The sequence below is a fragment of the Tamandua tetradactyla genome, chromosome 23 (assembly GCF_023851605.1).
Source record: "Tamandua tetradactyla isolate mTamTet1 chromosome 23, mTamTet1.pri, whole genome shotgun sequence".
In the NCBI taxonomy this organism is placed as follows: domain Eukaryota; kingdom Metazoa; phylum Chordata; class Mammalia; order Pilosa; family Myrmecophagidae; genus Tamandua; species Tamandua tetradactyla.
The window spans coordinates 23,612,571-23,629,580 of NC_135349.1; the positions used below are offsets into that span (position 1 = coordinate 23,612,571).

General features: G+C 40.8%; 1 long non-coding RNA gene across 1 annotated transcript in view; it reads right to left on the reverse strand.

Annotated features, from left to right (window-relative positions):
* Positions 1–719: 719 nt before the first annotated feature.
* The window catches only part of LOC143667237 (uncharacterized), a 34,711-nt gene continuing 18,420 nt past the window's right edge, over positions 720–17,010 (reverse strand). The window contains exon 3 of the long non-coding RNA XR_013167959.1: positions 720–2,238. This is a non-coding gene — a long non-coding RNA (uncharacterized LOC143667237). The remainder of the gene's footprint in view (positions 2,239–17,010) is intronic.

Below are 17,010 nucleotides of genomic sequence, written 5' to 3' on the forward strand. Positions count from 1 at the left end.
CTCCTGCCCCCACCCTGTCGCCTGTCATTTCTTGGCTCACTTAGTGTAGTTCTGTAGTGGTCTGTGTGTGCTTTGGTCTCCCACACCAGATTGGGAGCTCCATGAGATCAGGGAACAGATTCCTTTGTTCATATTTTGTTCATATTGACATGTATTTATTGTGTACCTACTGTGTGCTGGGCACTGTTCTAGGTCTTGGAACTACAACATGAACAAAACAGAAAAGAAACCCCTGCCCTCCTAGAACTTATCTGGGAAGTTATAAGTACTTTGGAAAAAATAAAGCAGAGTAAGTAGGTGGGGAAAGGGCGGATTGTAATTTTAAATAAGGAGGTCAGGAGTGACCTGAGTTGACATTTTAAGAAAAACTTGAAGGAGATGAGAGCCATGCTGGGGGAAGAACATTCCATGCCAAAGGAAGAACCAGTAAAGGCCTAAGGAAGAGCTTACCCAGCAACTCAGTGTGGCTGGAGCAAAGGTGAAAGGGAGAGGGTGGTGGGAGAGAGTGGTGGGAAAGAAGGTCAGGTTAGCTAGGATCTCATAGGCCAGGCAAGCACATCTGCATTCAAACTGGGAGAGTTTTGAGAATGCAAGAGGATACCATTGCTAATTATGTCAAGATAACAGTAGAAACTGAGAAATCCAGAATGTATGGAGGTCCCTGTGGCTCTCAAAAGATAAGCCAATGAGAGACATCAGACTTAATGTTTTTTTCCCTTAAATTTTATTATGAAAAGTTCTAAACGTACAGCAAAGTTGAAAGAACTGTACATGAACATCCATTTACCCACCACCTAGATTCTATCACTCACGTTTTGCTGTATTTGTTTTATCACATATCCTATCCAGTTCCTCTACCCATCAGTCCATCTTATTTTTTGTATACATTTCAAAATAGTCTTCAGATACTGATACTTCCCTCTAAACTCCTTGGCATGTATATCCTCAACTCAAGTCCAGTGTTTGTTTACAGTGTTGGTTTTTCTTTTTTCCCTTGAAGTAAAAATGTCCATCTAGTGAAATGCACCAGTTTTAACTGTACAATTCGGTGAGTTTCATACATCTGCACAATATGACCTCCTATCAAAATATAGAATATTACTATTATCCCAGGAAGTTCCCTCCCGTCCCCAACTCCCCTTAGGCAATTACTGTTCTAATGTTGTTTTTTAACCACTGACTAGGTTAGCCTGTTCTAGAACTTCATGTAAATGGAATCATACAGTATGCTCCTTTGTGTCTGTCTTTTGCTCAGCGTAATGTTTCTGAGAGCCATCCATGCTGCATGTATTGGTAGTTTGTTCCTTTTGATTGCTGAGTTGTTTTCTACACGCTTGGGTTTGAACAGTGTCATTCTGCAGGGTGGAGAATAGATGGGTCCAAGTCCTCTCCCTATCCTAGCTCCCTGCACAAGCCTGTCAAACCTAGGGCTCAGAGTTTTCCAGGTGATGTTAACGTTTAAGAACCACTCATGTACAGACATGTTTGCTTGACCTACATGGGGTTACATATATTAGCTAACATTTAAAATCAAGCGATTTCATATAAAAATCCAGACTCCCAGCTACCCTAGTCAGAACAGAAAGTCTGAGATATTGAACCTGCCCCCAGTGTGGTAATCAAGAGTAGGGCAGAGCCTTGGCCTCATTAGGTGCCCCTGGGGATGGAGTTTGGCCTCTCTAGTTGCTGTGATCCTTACCAGGCCCCACTGTTGTCTTACTTCCTCTTCTCGGTATGTGTACTTGCATGGCTTGCAGGTTAACATCTGAGCTCCTCATTCATGCATCATAGGTCTTGTAGGATGTGGGCCCTGCTCCTATCCTCACTTTTGTTTCCGGTAAGACCCATATCACTTCTTGCCTTCCAGCTTTATGTACCTCCTGGAGTCTTTTCACACCTGTCTTTGCCCATACAGCTCCATCCCTCAACTGAATGGCCCTGCTCAATCTACCCACCTCTCTTGCTTGTCTATGCTTAGCTCTTTGCCATCTGTCACACAGCACTCTTTCATTTCTTGAAGCTGGCCAGGCTGTTTTCCGTGTGCTTGGAAAACTCTTTCTTCTCTCTTCCCAGCCAACACCTACTATTTTTCAGGCCTCAGCTTAGTATCACCTCCTCCAGGAAAGTTCAAAGGAGGATATCCAGGGTAGTCACTTTGCTTCTCCTTTTGTTTGACATCTCACTTCCATGGTTGGGACAAGGCCACACGTGTCTCATTTATCTCTGTCTTCCTAGGGCCTGTAAGCAGTAGGTGCTCATTAATGGTAATTGAATGAAAGAACAAAGGCATGCACATCTCTCCTTTTCCACTAACAAATTCCTACTCCTTTTGCTATAGTTCTACTACAGCAATCAATTCTGTTCCCCTGAGACTCAAAAACATCACTGAAATCAGGTAATGAATGGAGTTTTAGCTCAGATCCACCTCACGGTGTGCCCAATGGGTCCCAACCCATCTTGTTATTTTCTCAGTTCTGAAATGCATCTTTGGAATGGACATAGCAACTGGCAGCGTGTCTACATAGGTTGACAGGGTCTCTTGGCACTGCTATGAAGGCAGCACGGCATCTGGCTTGTGACCCTCGTAGGGCACAGTTACTTACTGTCCCTTCTCTTACATTTGCCTATTGATTTCAGTCCATAATGGCTTTTGTGCCCATCCCCCCTTTGTTCCCCTGATCAGCTCTGGGAGGCAATTGTGGTGACATAGAGGGGCAGGAATAATAGAATTATCCAGGATTCAGAATGATTTGTGCTCTGATTTTGGAAAGTCGCTTCCTCCGTCAAGACCTCAGTTGCCCCATCTGAAAGATGGAGCCAATTATCTTTTCCTCATCTTTGGGTTCACTCGTTTTTGAATCACATCAGAAACAGCGTGAACAAGTGCAAAGGATGCACCTGAAAAGCTAAATGTAAACTAAAATTTTGTAAAATTAATATTTTAAACTTTAAATTTTTAGAATCACAGAGTATTGCATGAACCCAGGAAATCAGAAAATGCTGGGTCAAAGAGAAGAAAGCAAAACTTTGCTGTAATCTGAAATAACCCCAGCTGAAGCTTTAGTGTATGTATTTTAAGATATTCTGAGGGAGTCAAGTAGAAGTGGTTGGGATAATTGAAACCTGTCCAAAACGGAGTGCCTGAATTCTGGCTCAGCTGCGTGTAAATTCAGTTGCCTCGTCTGTAGAATGGGACCCACAAGGCCTTGCTCCCTTTCCCAGCGTTTTGTGAGATTCAGAGGAAGCGAAGGAGGGGAAAGTGGCTTGGCAACGGGCTGGCCCAGTTAGAGCTATCCCGGCTTTTGGAAGAGTTAAGGCTAACGAGCGCAGCACTGTGGCGTCCTAGAGAGGCCAAGGGCGGACTTCCGGCGCAGGCGGTGAGCAAAGAAGTCCCGGACCCCAAGGCAGCTGTGATTTACTTGCCGCCCTAAGGCCCCTTGGGACCTTACTGTGCGTTTGGGTTTTACCTGTAAGCGCAGCCGCACTTGTGGGTAGAAAACTGCATCGCTAAGCCTCTGCCTGGGCTGCGATGGGTCAGGCCTTGCTGGTGTGTTCCCCTCCTCCGAGTTACCCACCCACTATTTTCGGTGGTTATTTACAGCCCCTTCTGGCCCTCGGTTTCCCGGTTTTAAAATAGGCATAAGGATCCTGGGGCTGGCAGAGGGCAGAGGGCTTCTTCCAGCACTTTGGAACTCCCATTTTAGTCAAGAAGGGAGACAGTGAAAGAGGAAGTTACTTTTGAATAGCAAAGGCATGCTTTCTGGGTGCACGGGTAGTTAGTTCAGTGGTACAACTCTCTCTTGCCATAGAAGACCCAGGTTGAATTCCAGGCCCATACACTGCTCCCCCCCGCCCCCCCAAAAGGCATGGTTTCCCACCAGCTTAATCTAATTCATGCTACCTTCCTTGGTTTCTTGTGCTGCTGTTCCCAGGAGAGGCTAAGAATATTTTTTATAATTGCCACTATTGAGCGCTTACTGTGTCAGTCACGTTATGTACAATATCTCCTCTCATTCTTAATGCACCCAGGAGCTATTATCCCTATTTTACAGATAAGAAAATTGAGGATCAGAGAGTGATTTCTCCAAAGTCACAAAGTAGTTTAGTGGCTTAGTAGGGAAAGCTATAAACCCAGGTTATCAGAGTTTGACTAAGCTCTTAATTTGATAGGCAAATCTATTTTTCCAAATATTAGCTAACATTGAGTGCTTACTATTGAATCCTTTCACAAAGGGCCACGTACTTACTACAGCGAGATAATAGGATGGCCCTTTACCACCAAGAGAACTGGATTTAAATCTCTAATGCACACATACTCACAAACACATCTAAAACCATCTTGAACTATATATAATTCACATAACCATTTAAAGTGTACAATTAAACTTTTTTTTTGGTATGTTTACAAAGTTGAGCCTCCATCACTATAATCAGTTTTTGAACATTTTCATCACCCCCTATTAGCAGTTACTCTCCATCTTCCTCCCTCCCTTCCCAGCCTCAGACAACCACTAATTTTTCTAAATATACAGATGTGCCTATTCTGGAGAGTTCAAAGAAAACCATATGACCTTTTATGACTAGGATAAGTTTCCTACAGAGCTTTGGCCTGTAACCATAACCAACCAGAATAACATTTTGATTTTGTTGTATTCATTTTTATCATTTAGGATATGTGATAGGCATTTCTGTTTTATGGCAGTGATGTAAAATTTTCAGTTTTGAATAAGTTCACTTCCATAAAAAATGAGTTGATATTTTTTGAGGAAAATACTAAATAAACAGGTGGTAGACAAATATGTCAAAGGTTGGGAAGGTGGGAAGTGAATGAAATTTGGAAAACGTTAGATTGTTTGATTTAAGGTTCTCTAGGACACGCTTTGAAAACCACCCTAGTATTTTATTTCATCCTTCTGACACAACTCCTGTGAGGAAGCTCTTCATTTTATTGATGAGGAAACAGGTTCAGAGAAATTAAATAATTTGCCCAAGTATACACAACTAGTGACAAGTATACACAACTTGTATAGGGCAGCAGCCATGGACTTCAGGGACCACAGTGGGCTTGAACAGTGATGCCAACATAACCAGGATGACCTAAGGGTTAGACCCTCCCCACCATCAACATACACCCATGTGCATGCACACATAAAACACACACATAGAGACTTCACCTAAGTTCTATCTTATTCCAAAGACCACCTGCTTACCAACTTTAGAAGTAAGAATGGAGGACGGGAGTGAACTACCAGGCTTAAGAGAGGACTAAAGCCACTAGATTAAAACATGTCAGTGCCAGACTAGCTAAATTTTGGGTACTCCTTCAAACAAATATTCAAGTATTTCTGTAAAACAACTTAATCTGTGACTAAGCAGAAATCCCATCTCATTCACTGCTGGAACTTTTTCCCCTCTCAAGGCACAGCAGAATCCAGGAAGTGTTGTCTGAAGAACCCAGGAAGGGCTCTGTGTGTGTGTTTTATGTGTGCATGCACATGGGTGTATTTTGATGGTGGGGAGGGTCTAACCCTTAGGTCATCCTGGTTGTGTTGGCATAACTGTTCAAGCCCCCTGTGGTCCCTGAAGTCCATGGCTGCTACCCTATACTACATGCAGTGCACTAGAAGCTCTGGGATGGCTGGGACTCCTTGTACACATCTCATGTTTCTTGGCATATCAAGCAGTCACCTGTTCTCAGGACTGGCCACTTTCCTCGAGTACAGCCATGGGGCACCAGGTCTCCTTCTCTCTCCTAGGGCTGGGGACTTTTCCACCCCTACAGAGGGAAACATTCTGCCTCCTCCCTCAAACCCTAGCCCATGTCTTGTTCTTCACTATGGGGTTTAATAGCCCACTAAAGTCAGGGCCCATTTCTAATAAAAGTAGTTTTCTTTTTTTCAAGGGCAGAGAAAGCTTAATATTTAAACCTCAAAATATGGCACATGGAAGACAAACAAAAAAACCCAAATCCTATCACATTTGTTGTTCAACATTTATTTAACTCAGTCCTTTCCTCCTATCTGTGCAATTCAACTCTTCTCAAACCTGAAATTAATCACACCCATCCAATTAGAAAGCAGAGTTCTTCCATTCTTTCTCAACTTGGGTGAGAACTGCAACTCAAGCTTAATTACAACTTATCTAAAAGTTCTCTGGAACCCTATAAAATATGGTTGGTTTGAACATCATGTACCAGGTAATATTCTAAGAGCTCTACATGTATAATCTCACAGAATCATTTCAATAATTCCATTAGGCAATACTACTATTGTTTCCATCTTACAGCTGAGAAAACTGAGGCACAGAGATGTTAAGTCACTTATCCAAGGACTCACAGTTAGTAAATAGTAGCAGCAGAATTTGCCTCCATCCAGTCTGATTTCAGAGAGTGTGCTCTCAAATGCAGAGTTCGGATGAGGACATCAGTCACTGTCCTCTATGAGTCACAACATTTTAAGTGTTCTCTATAGACTGACACCTCACCTGAAGCAGTTTGTAGCTGCTTGGGAAGCAGAATGAAGGATCCTCTTCCCAAAGAGGAAGTGAGCACCATGAGACCTGGATCTCCCACTCAGGACCTGATAGCTTGCTGCCCACACCACCACCCCCCCCGGCTTTGGCCTGCCCCGGAACTGTTATCCTAAGTTACTGCTATGTGTCAGTCCTGAGACAGGTACTTTAACAAACAATCTCTCCATTCCTTGCTACCATCTAGTAGGGAGGTATTATCCCCATTTTACAGATAAGCAAATTCAGGTTTAGGAAGATGAAGTCACCTTCCCAGGATCACACAGCTTAGTGGAGTAACAAGATTTGGAACCTGGCTGTCCATTTTTCTGTGACCTTCTAGAACTGAGAGCCACATAAGTGAGTTCCTGATGAACTATGGCTGGCTGTGGTACCAAGGCAAGTCTCTCACTCTCTGTGGCTCTGCTCCTTATCTGCAAAATTTCTTTCCAACTTCTCTGTGAAATCAGGTTGTTTTTGTTCGTTTTTTAAAGCAATCTCAAAATAGAACTCAAGGACCACTGTGAAGAGAGTGTTCTTATACAGAAAGCAGTCTCATTCATTTCGGGGTGGAGGTGGGGTGGGGCATGAAGCTTCTTTTGTAAGGCCTGCTCTAAGGAACCATTTTCTGCCTGGGCTTCAGAGCAGCAACTGGGCAGAGAGGCTTGGAGTTTGAAGGAAGGAAGAGTCCCCTTGGGGGACAAGAGTCTGATGATAATGAGACATCATAATGTAGCAGGCATTTGGCTAAGGGATGTATGTGTGTGTGTGCACATGCACTTGTGTGTGTGTGTGTACATACATACATACTCTAGCAATCATGCTTTTATCAAGTGTCCTAGTCTACTTCTCTAAATTTTTAGAGTGGAGCTTTCTTAGAGATCATTTCATCCTATCTGCTGGTTTAGAGGCAAGGAATCATTTCTTCGTCCATTCCATCCACAATCACAGAGGTTCTATTCTATGCTAGGCCTGAAGCCAAGCTCTTAGAAAAGACAGAAAAGACCAATTCAAGATGTTAGCAGTGGGAATTTCTAGCTGAAAAGAATATAATGTTACTCATTATTTATTATTTTACTTTAAATTTTAAAAAAATTTATCTTATTTTTATTATTTTACTCTTATTATTGCTTTTCTTTATTTCCTAACGTTCTACAATGCATGTATACAGATTTTATAGTAAAATAAAAATCTGTTCCCTGCCCTCAAAGTAGCCCCTACTTATACAGTACTCTTTCCCCAACTTAAATGATTACGGACCTCAGAACCATTAAAGTAAGAGAAATTCCAGTTAAGGAGATCAAGACTTAGGAAGAGGAAGATACTTAGGAGAGGTGCGCCCCTAATTCCAGTGGCAGCCCCTTCTGAGTAAAAGGGTTCCTATGCCATGACACCTCACTATCTTCCCCACAAATCCTGATTGTCCCAGGAATTGGCATCTGAATCCGACTCTAGCAGTGATTCTCAACAAGACAGTACTGGACCTGAGCATTTAGAAAGGTATGAGGGCTGTTAGGTTGACACAATTTCTGAGGGTGATACTGGCATGTAGTTCGCAGGGCCCAAGGATAGAAATCCTTCTGTTAACTCAGAGGGCAGCCACACAACAGATGTTCTGCCCAGAAAGCCAGTGGTCTCCTGTCAGCTGGCCTGGTGGCCTCTGGGGTATCTGGGCCTGGAAATGCTGCCTGATCGGAACATGCCAAGGGTGATGACTACTGACCCGCCCCATCAGGATCCTATCTCTTGGGGAGTTTGAAACCAACCGAGAAAAAGTGAAGTGAGGCAGCAGGGACCAAGAGAGTCCATTTCAGGAGTCTGGTGGAGTCACTGCACAGGGAGTATGTTTTAGTTTCCTGGCTGTAAAACAAAGACTGTACAATGGGTTGGCTTAAATAACAGGGATTTTTTGACTCATGGTTTTGAGGCTAGAAGTCCAAAACTGAGGAACCAGCAGAGCAATTTTCTTTCTCTCTCAGAAGACTAGCTTTCTGGAGCTGGCTCCCAGTGATCCCTAGTCATTGGCTTTTCTTTTCCATGGCAATGCAAATGGCTGCATCTCCTTTCTCTTCCAGGTTCCACTCTCTTCCAGCTTCTGGGTGCCCCTTGTGGCTTCTCCTTCAGTGTCCAATTTTCTTTGCTTATAAGGTCTTCAGCCACATTGGATTAAGGCCCACCTTCATTCAGTTAGGCACACTTAACAATAACATCTTCAAAGGTCCTATTTACAAATGGGTTCATACTCACAGGACCAGGGGTTTGGACCTGAATGTGCCTTTTGTGGAGGGTAAGATTCAATCCCCAACAGTTGTACACATGCTGCTTCTAATGATATGCCAGGGTCCCTATGACTTCTCTGGGTCACAAAGGTTATGATCAATATCCCAAGCTTCTGTGAGTCTTCACCAAGAGCACTCATCAGAGAGATAACTTAAAAACGTACAACCAAGAAGGCTATATAAACCTATGAGAAATCCTACCAATGTATTTCCTATGACTAAAACTCATTGAATAGGTAATAAGTGACATTTTAAATAATTTAAAACTATTCACTCTACTAATGCACATTCTGCAGAGCCTTCCATGACTTCCTCAAATGTTTCATTTTTTAGCATGGGCATGCACGGGTAATCGAACCTAGGTTTCCAGCATGGCAGGCGAGAACTCTGCCTGCTGAGCCACCATGGCCCACCCTCCTGAAGTGTTTTGAGATTCACTCTTTTGCTGAGTTCTTCTGTGCCTTCCAGGAGGGATCTTATTCTATAGGAGGTTTACTGCCTTTTTCATTTTATAACTCCATGTCCCAAGGGATGACAAGGATGATTTGTAATTTGTATATACTTGATCTGAATTTCTCACAGTTGCATAAAAGTTGAACAGAAAGAAGTAAATCTAAAAACTTAAGAATTCTGTGTAAGAAGAATTTCTGATTGAGCAGGATTTAGATCCCTGTACAATCCCTTGCTAAATGTTTTGTTTAATTCATAAATATCACGTAAAATAATTAAGGCTACAAGCTCAGAGAGGGGAAGCAATAATCTCAGAGTTACACAGCAAGCTGGTGCAAAGCTGGAACTATGACTATGGTCCGTTGTTGTCAAGCTCAGTGCTCTTTCCACTTAGTTCATTTTTGAGACTGTCAATGCAGAAAGCTATGGCCAGCTGTTGTAAATGTTGTATAGGATTTTTCTTTTCCTTTCTTTACTTATCCTGGTTTGGGAGTTCTTTTTTCCAGGATAAATTTATGCTATTTTAGCAAATATGAAAATATTCCTCTGAAGTTCGAGCTACCTATCCCTCTCGTGTTGTAACAACATGGCCTGTGCTGTCATAGGACATAGGATGGCAGCAACATCATTTCATACCCATCAGACTCATGTACCATCTGAGCAGAATTTGTTTTGCTTCTTTTCCAGCATGTGTAAAGTCTACCATGCAGATATACTTTTCCCTGCATAGGACTGTATGCATCCTGACAAGCTACATTATATTCTGTATTGTGCACAGGAAAGAAGTTTGCTTTCAGCTGTGTTTTTTTTTATTTTTCTTTTTTTTTTTTAAAGCCATGGCCAGTGAGAAAACTGTGCCAATTGGTTTAAAAAGTGAGAAGTGGAAGCTGAGAGAGACGGGATGTGAAACAAAGATCCTAACAGGAGAGCAAATTAATTTTTTTTTCTTGTATTAGTTTTCTATTGCCACATGTGCCAGTTTGAAACTATTATGTGCCCTAAAAAGCCATGTTTTAATTCTGATCCAATCTTTTGGGGCCAGATCTAATGTTTAGGGTGGGAAATTTTGACTGGATTGTTTCCATGGAGATGTGACACACCCAGTTGTGGTTAGGCCTTTTGATTAGATGAAGAAGTGACTCCACCCATTCTAGGTGGGTCTTGATTAGTTTACTAGAGTCTTTTAAAAGGGGAAATATTTTGGAGAACAGAAGTGATAGAGCCAACATGAGACACGGATGTTTGGAGATGCTTGGAGTACCGACAAAGCAGATACCTAGACACAGGGAGAGCCCAGCAGATGTTGCCATGTGCCTTGCCATGTGATGCTAAGCAAGCCAGAACCCAGAGTTGTGTCCTGGAGGAACTAAGTGAAGGCCCACAGATGCTTAGAGGGGAAACCAATGGCATCAGAAGTAGAAGCAATGAACTGGGAGCAAGGACCAGCAGACACCAGCCATATGCGTTCGCAGATTGGCCTTCCTTGAGCCAAGATATCTTTCTCTGGATGCCTTAGTTTGGACATATTTATGGCCTTAGAACTATGAACTTGTAACTTATTAAATTTTGTTTTTAAAAGCCATTCCATTTTACGGTATATTGCATTCTGGCAGCTTTAGCAGACCAAAACACTACTGTAACAAATTACCAAAATTAAAACAATACAAATTTATTATCTACTTTTTTATTTTTTCACATGGGCAGACACCGGGAAACAAACCCAGGTCTCAAGCATGGCAGGCGAGAACTCTGACACTGAGCCACCACTGCCCGGAAATTTATTATCTTACAGTTCGGAAGGTCATATGTCTAATATGGGTCTTGCTAGGCTAAAATCAAGGTGTTGACAGGACTCTGTTCCTATCCAGAGGCTTTAGAGGAACATGTTTCCTTACCCTTTCTAGGTTCTAGCGCCCACGTTCCTTGGCTCGTGGCCCCTTCCTCCGTCTTCAAAGCCAGCAGCACTGCATCTCTCTATTTTTTCATAGTCACATCTCCCTTTCTTGGATCTTAAGAACCCATGTAATTAAACCGGCCCAGCTAAATAATGCAGTATAATTTCCTCATCTGACTCTTACTAACTTAATCACATCTGCAAAGGCCCTTCTGCCCATGTAAGGCAATGTACTCAAGTTCTTAGAATTAGGGCATGGATATCTTTGGAGGCAATTAATCTTCCCATCACAGTTATGAGATATCCACATACATAAACATTCATAGAAAAATGGACAGTTTAACACAAAGTAGAGAACAAAATACCCTTATAACTAACACCCAAACCAAGAAATAAACATTGCCAGAATCTCAGAGATGCTCCACTCATTTCATCCTTTTTGCTTGCGTTTGCCTGGAACATTTTTGCCCATGATTTTATTTTAAACACTTTTTGTTACTCTGCTTTATGTGTATTTTCTATAAATTACTTCTAGCCAGATCTTAAAGATAATTTAGTCTGACAGGGTCTGTCTTAAAATAGGTTAATTCAGCCTATTTATATTTATTTCAGTAGTCAATGTATTTTCTTTTTTCCTTCCATTTTATTTTACATTTACTACTTCTTTTTCATTAATGTGTATCTGTTTACTTCCTTTTTTTTAAATTTTAACTTTAGTGGGATTGGTAAAGTGTCTATTCATTCTTTGTATTTTTCTTCTGCTAGTATTTTTCTTCTCCTTTCTCTACTCATAATTATTCTTTAATTGTTGTCTATCAATTTGTGGTAATAATTCTACTCTCTCACCAAAATGTTTTATTTGCCTACTCCTCCACTCCCCGCAGGAAGATAAAACCATTAGAATGCTGTTAACTTTTCCACTCTCCCCATTGCTAGACTTTTACTGAGATAGCTTCCAATTTTTTTGTGCTAGTCTATCTTTAGGTTTCTCATTAGTCAACCACTTCTGCCAAAGAATGCTTACTTCACACTCACAGCACACATTCACAAAGTCTATCTTCCACCAGTTAAACAGAACTGTGTATTTTGCAAGATTCACGGCTCACTTCTGCTACCTCAGCTCTTCATCTTTCATGGTCTTGAGCTCTCAATCACTATTTAGAGAACTTTCTTGAGCACTTGTCTCAGGGCATGTAGATGGTATACGCACTGAATCTTGTATGCCAGACAATGTCTTTCTTTTGTCCTGATAGATAAGTGACTCTATGATACTTGGGTTACCTTTCTTTTCTCTTAGCTGTCTGTATTTTGTTGTCTCCCAGCTTAAAGTATTATAGCTGGGTGGCCTTAAACTAGTCTGACTCTCATTTCTTTATAAGTATCCTAGTCTTTCTATCTAGAAGCATTTAAGTTGTTTTTTCTATTTCTGGAATTCAGTATATGAATAGATGCTTTTGTTCATGAACGTTGGAAGAAATGCAGTGAATCCTTTTGATCTACAGGCTCAAGTTTCCCTCACTTTCTGTTCCCTCTTTCCTTTGAGATTCCTATTATTTGCATGTTAGATATTCTGAATATGCCTTTCAAATTTACAGTTAATGGACATTTACTGATTTCCTACTCATATTTCTGACAGGTTATAGGATTTCTTCCATATTCTTTGCGTCTCTCATTAGTCACTGTGCCAATTACAAAGTACGTCTGCTCTAATAATATATTCAGGAGCTAGGGAAAAGAACCTCAGAGTTGGGTCTGTATATGAAGGGGCCCACTGAGCCAGGTTAGAGTTAAGACTTCATTATCACAGGACCACCATAAGCTCCTTCTTTGAGTGGTGGGTCACAAGTGGTGTTCTGAGTTCCCAGAAATAAGTGTCAATTTACAGCCAATGTCCAGTAATCTCCAAAAGGTCTGGATGCCTCCATTTCTGCTGTGTACTGGCACCCTAATAAATGGTCACAGGTACCTTTGGGGATGGCTTGGAGGAAGATTTGCCATGTATACTTGTGGCAGTGGTGCAGGGTTCTCCCTCAGGGGGATTCAGCATCACCTTCAATCACAGGGATCTGTGTCTATATTAGACTCAAGTCTGGAAACTTTAAGGCCTTCTCTGTCCACTGTGGCAAAAGTCAGGATGTTGGACACTAGATTTAGCATTTTTCCTGTTACACAGATCAAGCAAGAGAAAAAGCACTCCTGGAACGGTGACTCACAGAACTCTAAAAATCCACTCCATTAAAGCAAAGGGAATACTTGCAAAAATAATCAAAATAAACTTTTTCAGGGTGGGCCACAGTGGCTCAGCAGGCAGAGTTCTCACCTGTCATGCTGGAGACTGGGTTCATTTCCTGGTACCTGCCCATGTTAAAAATAATAATAATAATAATAATAATAAAATAAAATAAACTTTTTCAGAGATCTGGAAATTAACCAAAGGCTTGCAACAATCCAAAAAGCATTTATTCAAGAAAAACTGCCATCTCTCAGTAAGAACAGTGAGCTTTGTGGTGTTTTAATTGGCCTTATTCCCATCCCCCTTTTCCCAGGCCCATAATAAATTTGAAAACCAACAGCTTCACAAATACAGGAGCTGTGAAATCCAGTAGGCTAGCAGCCACTGGAGAGGGTTGGGGGAAGAATGGGTTAGAAGCTCCTATAAAATCAGTTTGTGACCTGTTTGGTAGCTTCCTGAAAAACTTCATTCTCAGGGTCTGTCTTTACTTGACCTAACTCAGAGCTCTCTCTGTTCAAATAGCCATATTTCTAGGGCATTTGTTGAAAACAATCATTGATAATTGTTTAACATTCCATGCAGCTATGTGAGATGGTGATACCCGTTAAGGCTAATAAGAAGCTGACCAATAATTTAAAAGGAGGAAAAACTGGGGAATCAGATATCCATAGGGGACTCTGAATGGCTCTCAAATATTCCTGGGATTCTAGAAAGTTGCAAATGTGCAGGGCTGTGCATATGCCCAGGAAAAACCTAGAGAAGGCCTTAATCTCCCACCTCTGGCTGATCTTGCTGCCCTGAACAAGCAGGAAGTGAAAGTTAAGACTTCACTGCTTGTTGGAGCACTGAAAATATGCCTCAATGGAGGACTCAATAAGTCTCCTCAGAAAAGGTTGGGAGACTTATTGGTTAAAGTATTTAAGGAAATTTCTGTCCAATCATTAGCTAACCACTAAGCTAACTAAGCAGAGAATTTCAGTGGCCATATATGCTTAAGAATACAGACTTTACAGAATTAGTTCAGGAAAGTCACTAAACAAACAAATAGCAACAATAACAAACAGCAACAACAACGAAGCCTAGGGAGGGGTAGAATATCATTTTCAGAATTGCTACATTTAAATATTTAAAATGTCAACTTCAACAACAAAAAAATTTACAAGACACATAAAGAAATAGGAAAGTATGGCCCTTATAAAGGAAAAAAAGCAGCCAACAGAAACTGTCCTTGAGGAAATCCAGACATTGAACTTACTGGACAAAGACTTTAAATCAGCTATTATACATATGTTCAAAGAACAAAATGAAGCTATGTCTAAAGAACTGAAAGAAGATATGAGAATGATGACTCACCAAATAGAATATCAATAAACAGAAATTATAAAAAAGAACCAAACGAATTCTGGAACTGAAAAATTCACTCAAGAGCATAGTTGAGTAACGACTCACTCAAGAGCAGATTTGAGCTGGCAAAAAAAAAGAATGAGTGAACTTGAAGATAAGACAATTGAAATCATCCAATCTGAGAAGAGGGAAGAAGAATGAAGAAAAGCAAACACAGTGTCAGAAAACTGTGAGGTACCATCAATCCTATCAACATACACATAATGGAAATCCCAGAAGGAGAGGAGAGAGAAAGGGGGAGAAATAGTGGGCAAGAACCTGCCAAATTTGGTGTAAAAACAATCTGCACATACAAGAATCTCAAAAGTAGGATAAACTCAGAGATGCACATCTCAACCCATTGTAGTCAAACTGAAGAATGAAAAAAATAATATTGAAAGCAGCAAGAAAAAAAGTAACTCATCACAGACAAAGGATCCTCAATAAGATTAACAGCCAACGTCCTATCAGAAATCATGGAAACCAGAAGCAGTGGGATATCATATTCAAAGTGCTGGAAGAAAAAAAAAATGAACCAAGAATTTTACATCCGGTAAGATGATCCTTCAAATACAAAGAAGAAAGGAAGACATTTCCAGAAAAACAAAAGCTGAGAGACTCTGTCACTAGCAGACATGCCCTATAAGAAGTATGAAGGGAGTACTTCAAGCTGAAATGAAAGGAACAGACAATAACTTGAATCAACATGAAGAAATAAAGAACATTAATAAAGGAAACTATGCAGGTAAACAGGAAAGATGGTGTAAATTTTTTTTTTACTGGTAGGTCTCTTCTCCTGCAAATTTAAAAGGTAATTGCAAGAAGCAATAATTGTAAAATTACTTATATCAACATCTGTAAAATGTTGAGTACTCTTACATCTATTATCCTATCCTGACCTTCCAAGGAACCTGTGAGCTGTACACAGCAAGTATTTCTATCCTGATTTCACACTTAAGACACAAGGAAGTTAAATCACACAGCAAGGTAGAAGAAGACTGAGGCTAAACATGCACTTCTGTTGTTAAGACTACCAGTCTCTGCTAAAAAACACTCTCCTTTTCATCCTCTGCAGTCTAGCTTCTGCTACCTCTCTACTGAAACCACTTTATTTCAAGCAGAGTTTCTTGGTTCTATCTTTACATTAGAGTCACCTAAGTGACTGAAAAATAGTACCAGTGCCAAAGCCCCACCCTAACCACTGGAATCAGGGTCTTGGGGATAGCTCCCAAGCCTCTGTGTATTTTAAAGCTCCTCAGGTGATTCTGATGTACAGCAAGGAGACACTTTACCAGTGGCAACCCCTGTGTCAAATTAATAACTTTTTCTGCACAACTAGCCTGGAATCACTTGACACCAATTTCTTCTTTAAACTCACTCTTCTTTAATCTCCATGATGGCTCTTTCAGTTCCCTATTATTCTCTGTTGGCACCTTCCCTGTCTTATTTTCTTGTTCATCACCTTTGTTCTGCCCTCACAACTTAAGTGACTTCAGTCTTGCTCTTTTCTCCACACTGTCACAGGGTACAGGGCACAATGTGGGAGGTTGTGCACAGGATCCTTTATTTTCAAGGGTTTGGACATTAGAATGTAAGCCTTGCCTGGGCAGAGGCTGTGTTCTGATTGCTACTATAGCATTAGATCCTAGGGTTCCATAACTTGATAAACAATCACATCTAAATGACTGAATGTCATACCTTTGTATACAGTCCTGACCTGCAATCCAGTCCTGCCCCTCTAAAGCCAGCTCTTGGATGTGCCACCATTTTCTCAAAACTGAGCACACTACCTTCCTTCCTCCTACAGAACAGCTCTTTTTAAATAATATGTTGATGGGCTTATAATGTAGAAAGATGTATTTGGATGACAATAATAACACAAAGAGGGAGTGGAAACAGAGCTATATAGTAGTAAAGTTTTTGTATACTATTGAAATTAGATTGGTATTAATCTGAACTAGATTGTTTTACATTACAAAGTTAATTGTAACCCCTAGGGAAACCACTGTCAAAATAACTCTAAAGAAAAAAAAGAAGCATTAAAACGGTATGTTAGAAAATATTTAACACAAAAGATGGTAGTATGAGGGAGTAGAGGAACAAAAACACATAGGATATATGGAAAACAAATAGCAAAATGAAAGCTGTGAATACTACTTAAAAGTAATTACATTAAATGTAAATGAACTAAACACCCCAATAAAACAGTAGAGATTGGCAGAATGGATAACAATCACGATCAATCTATATGTTATCTTTAGATT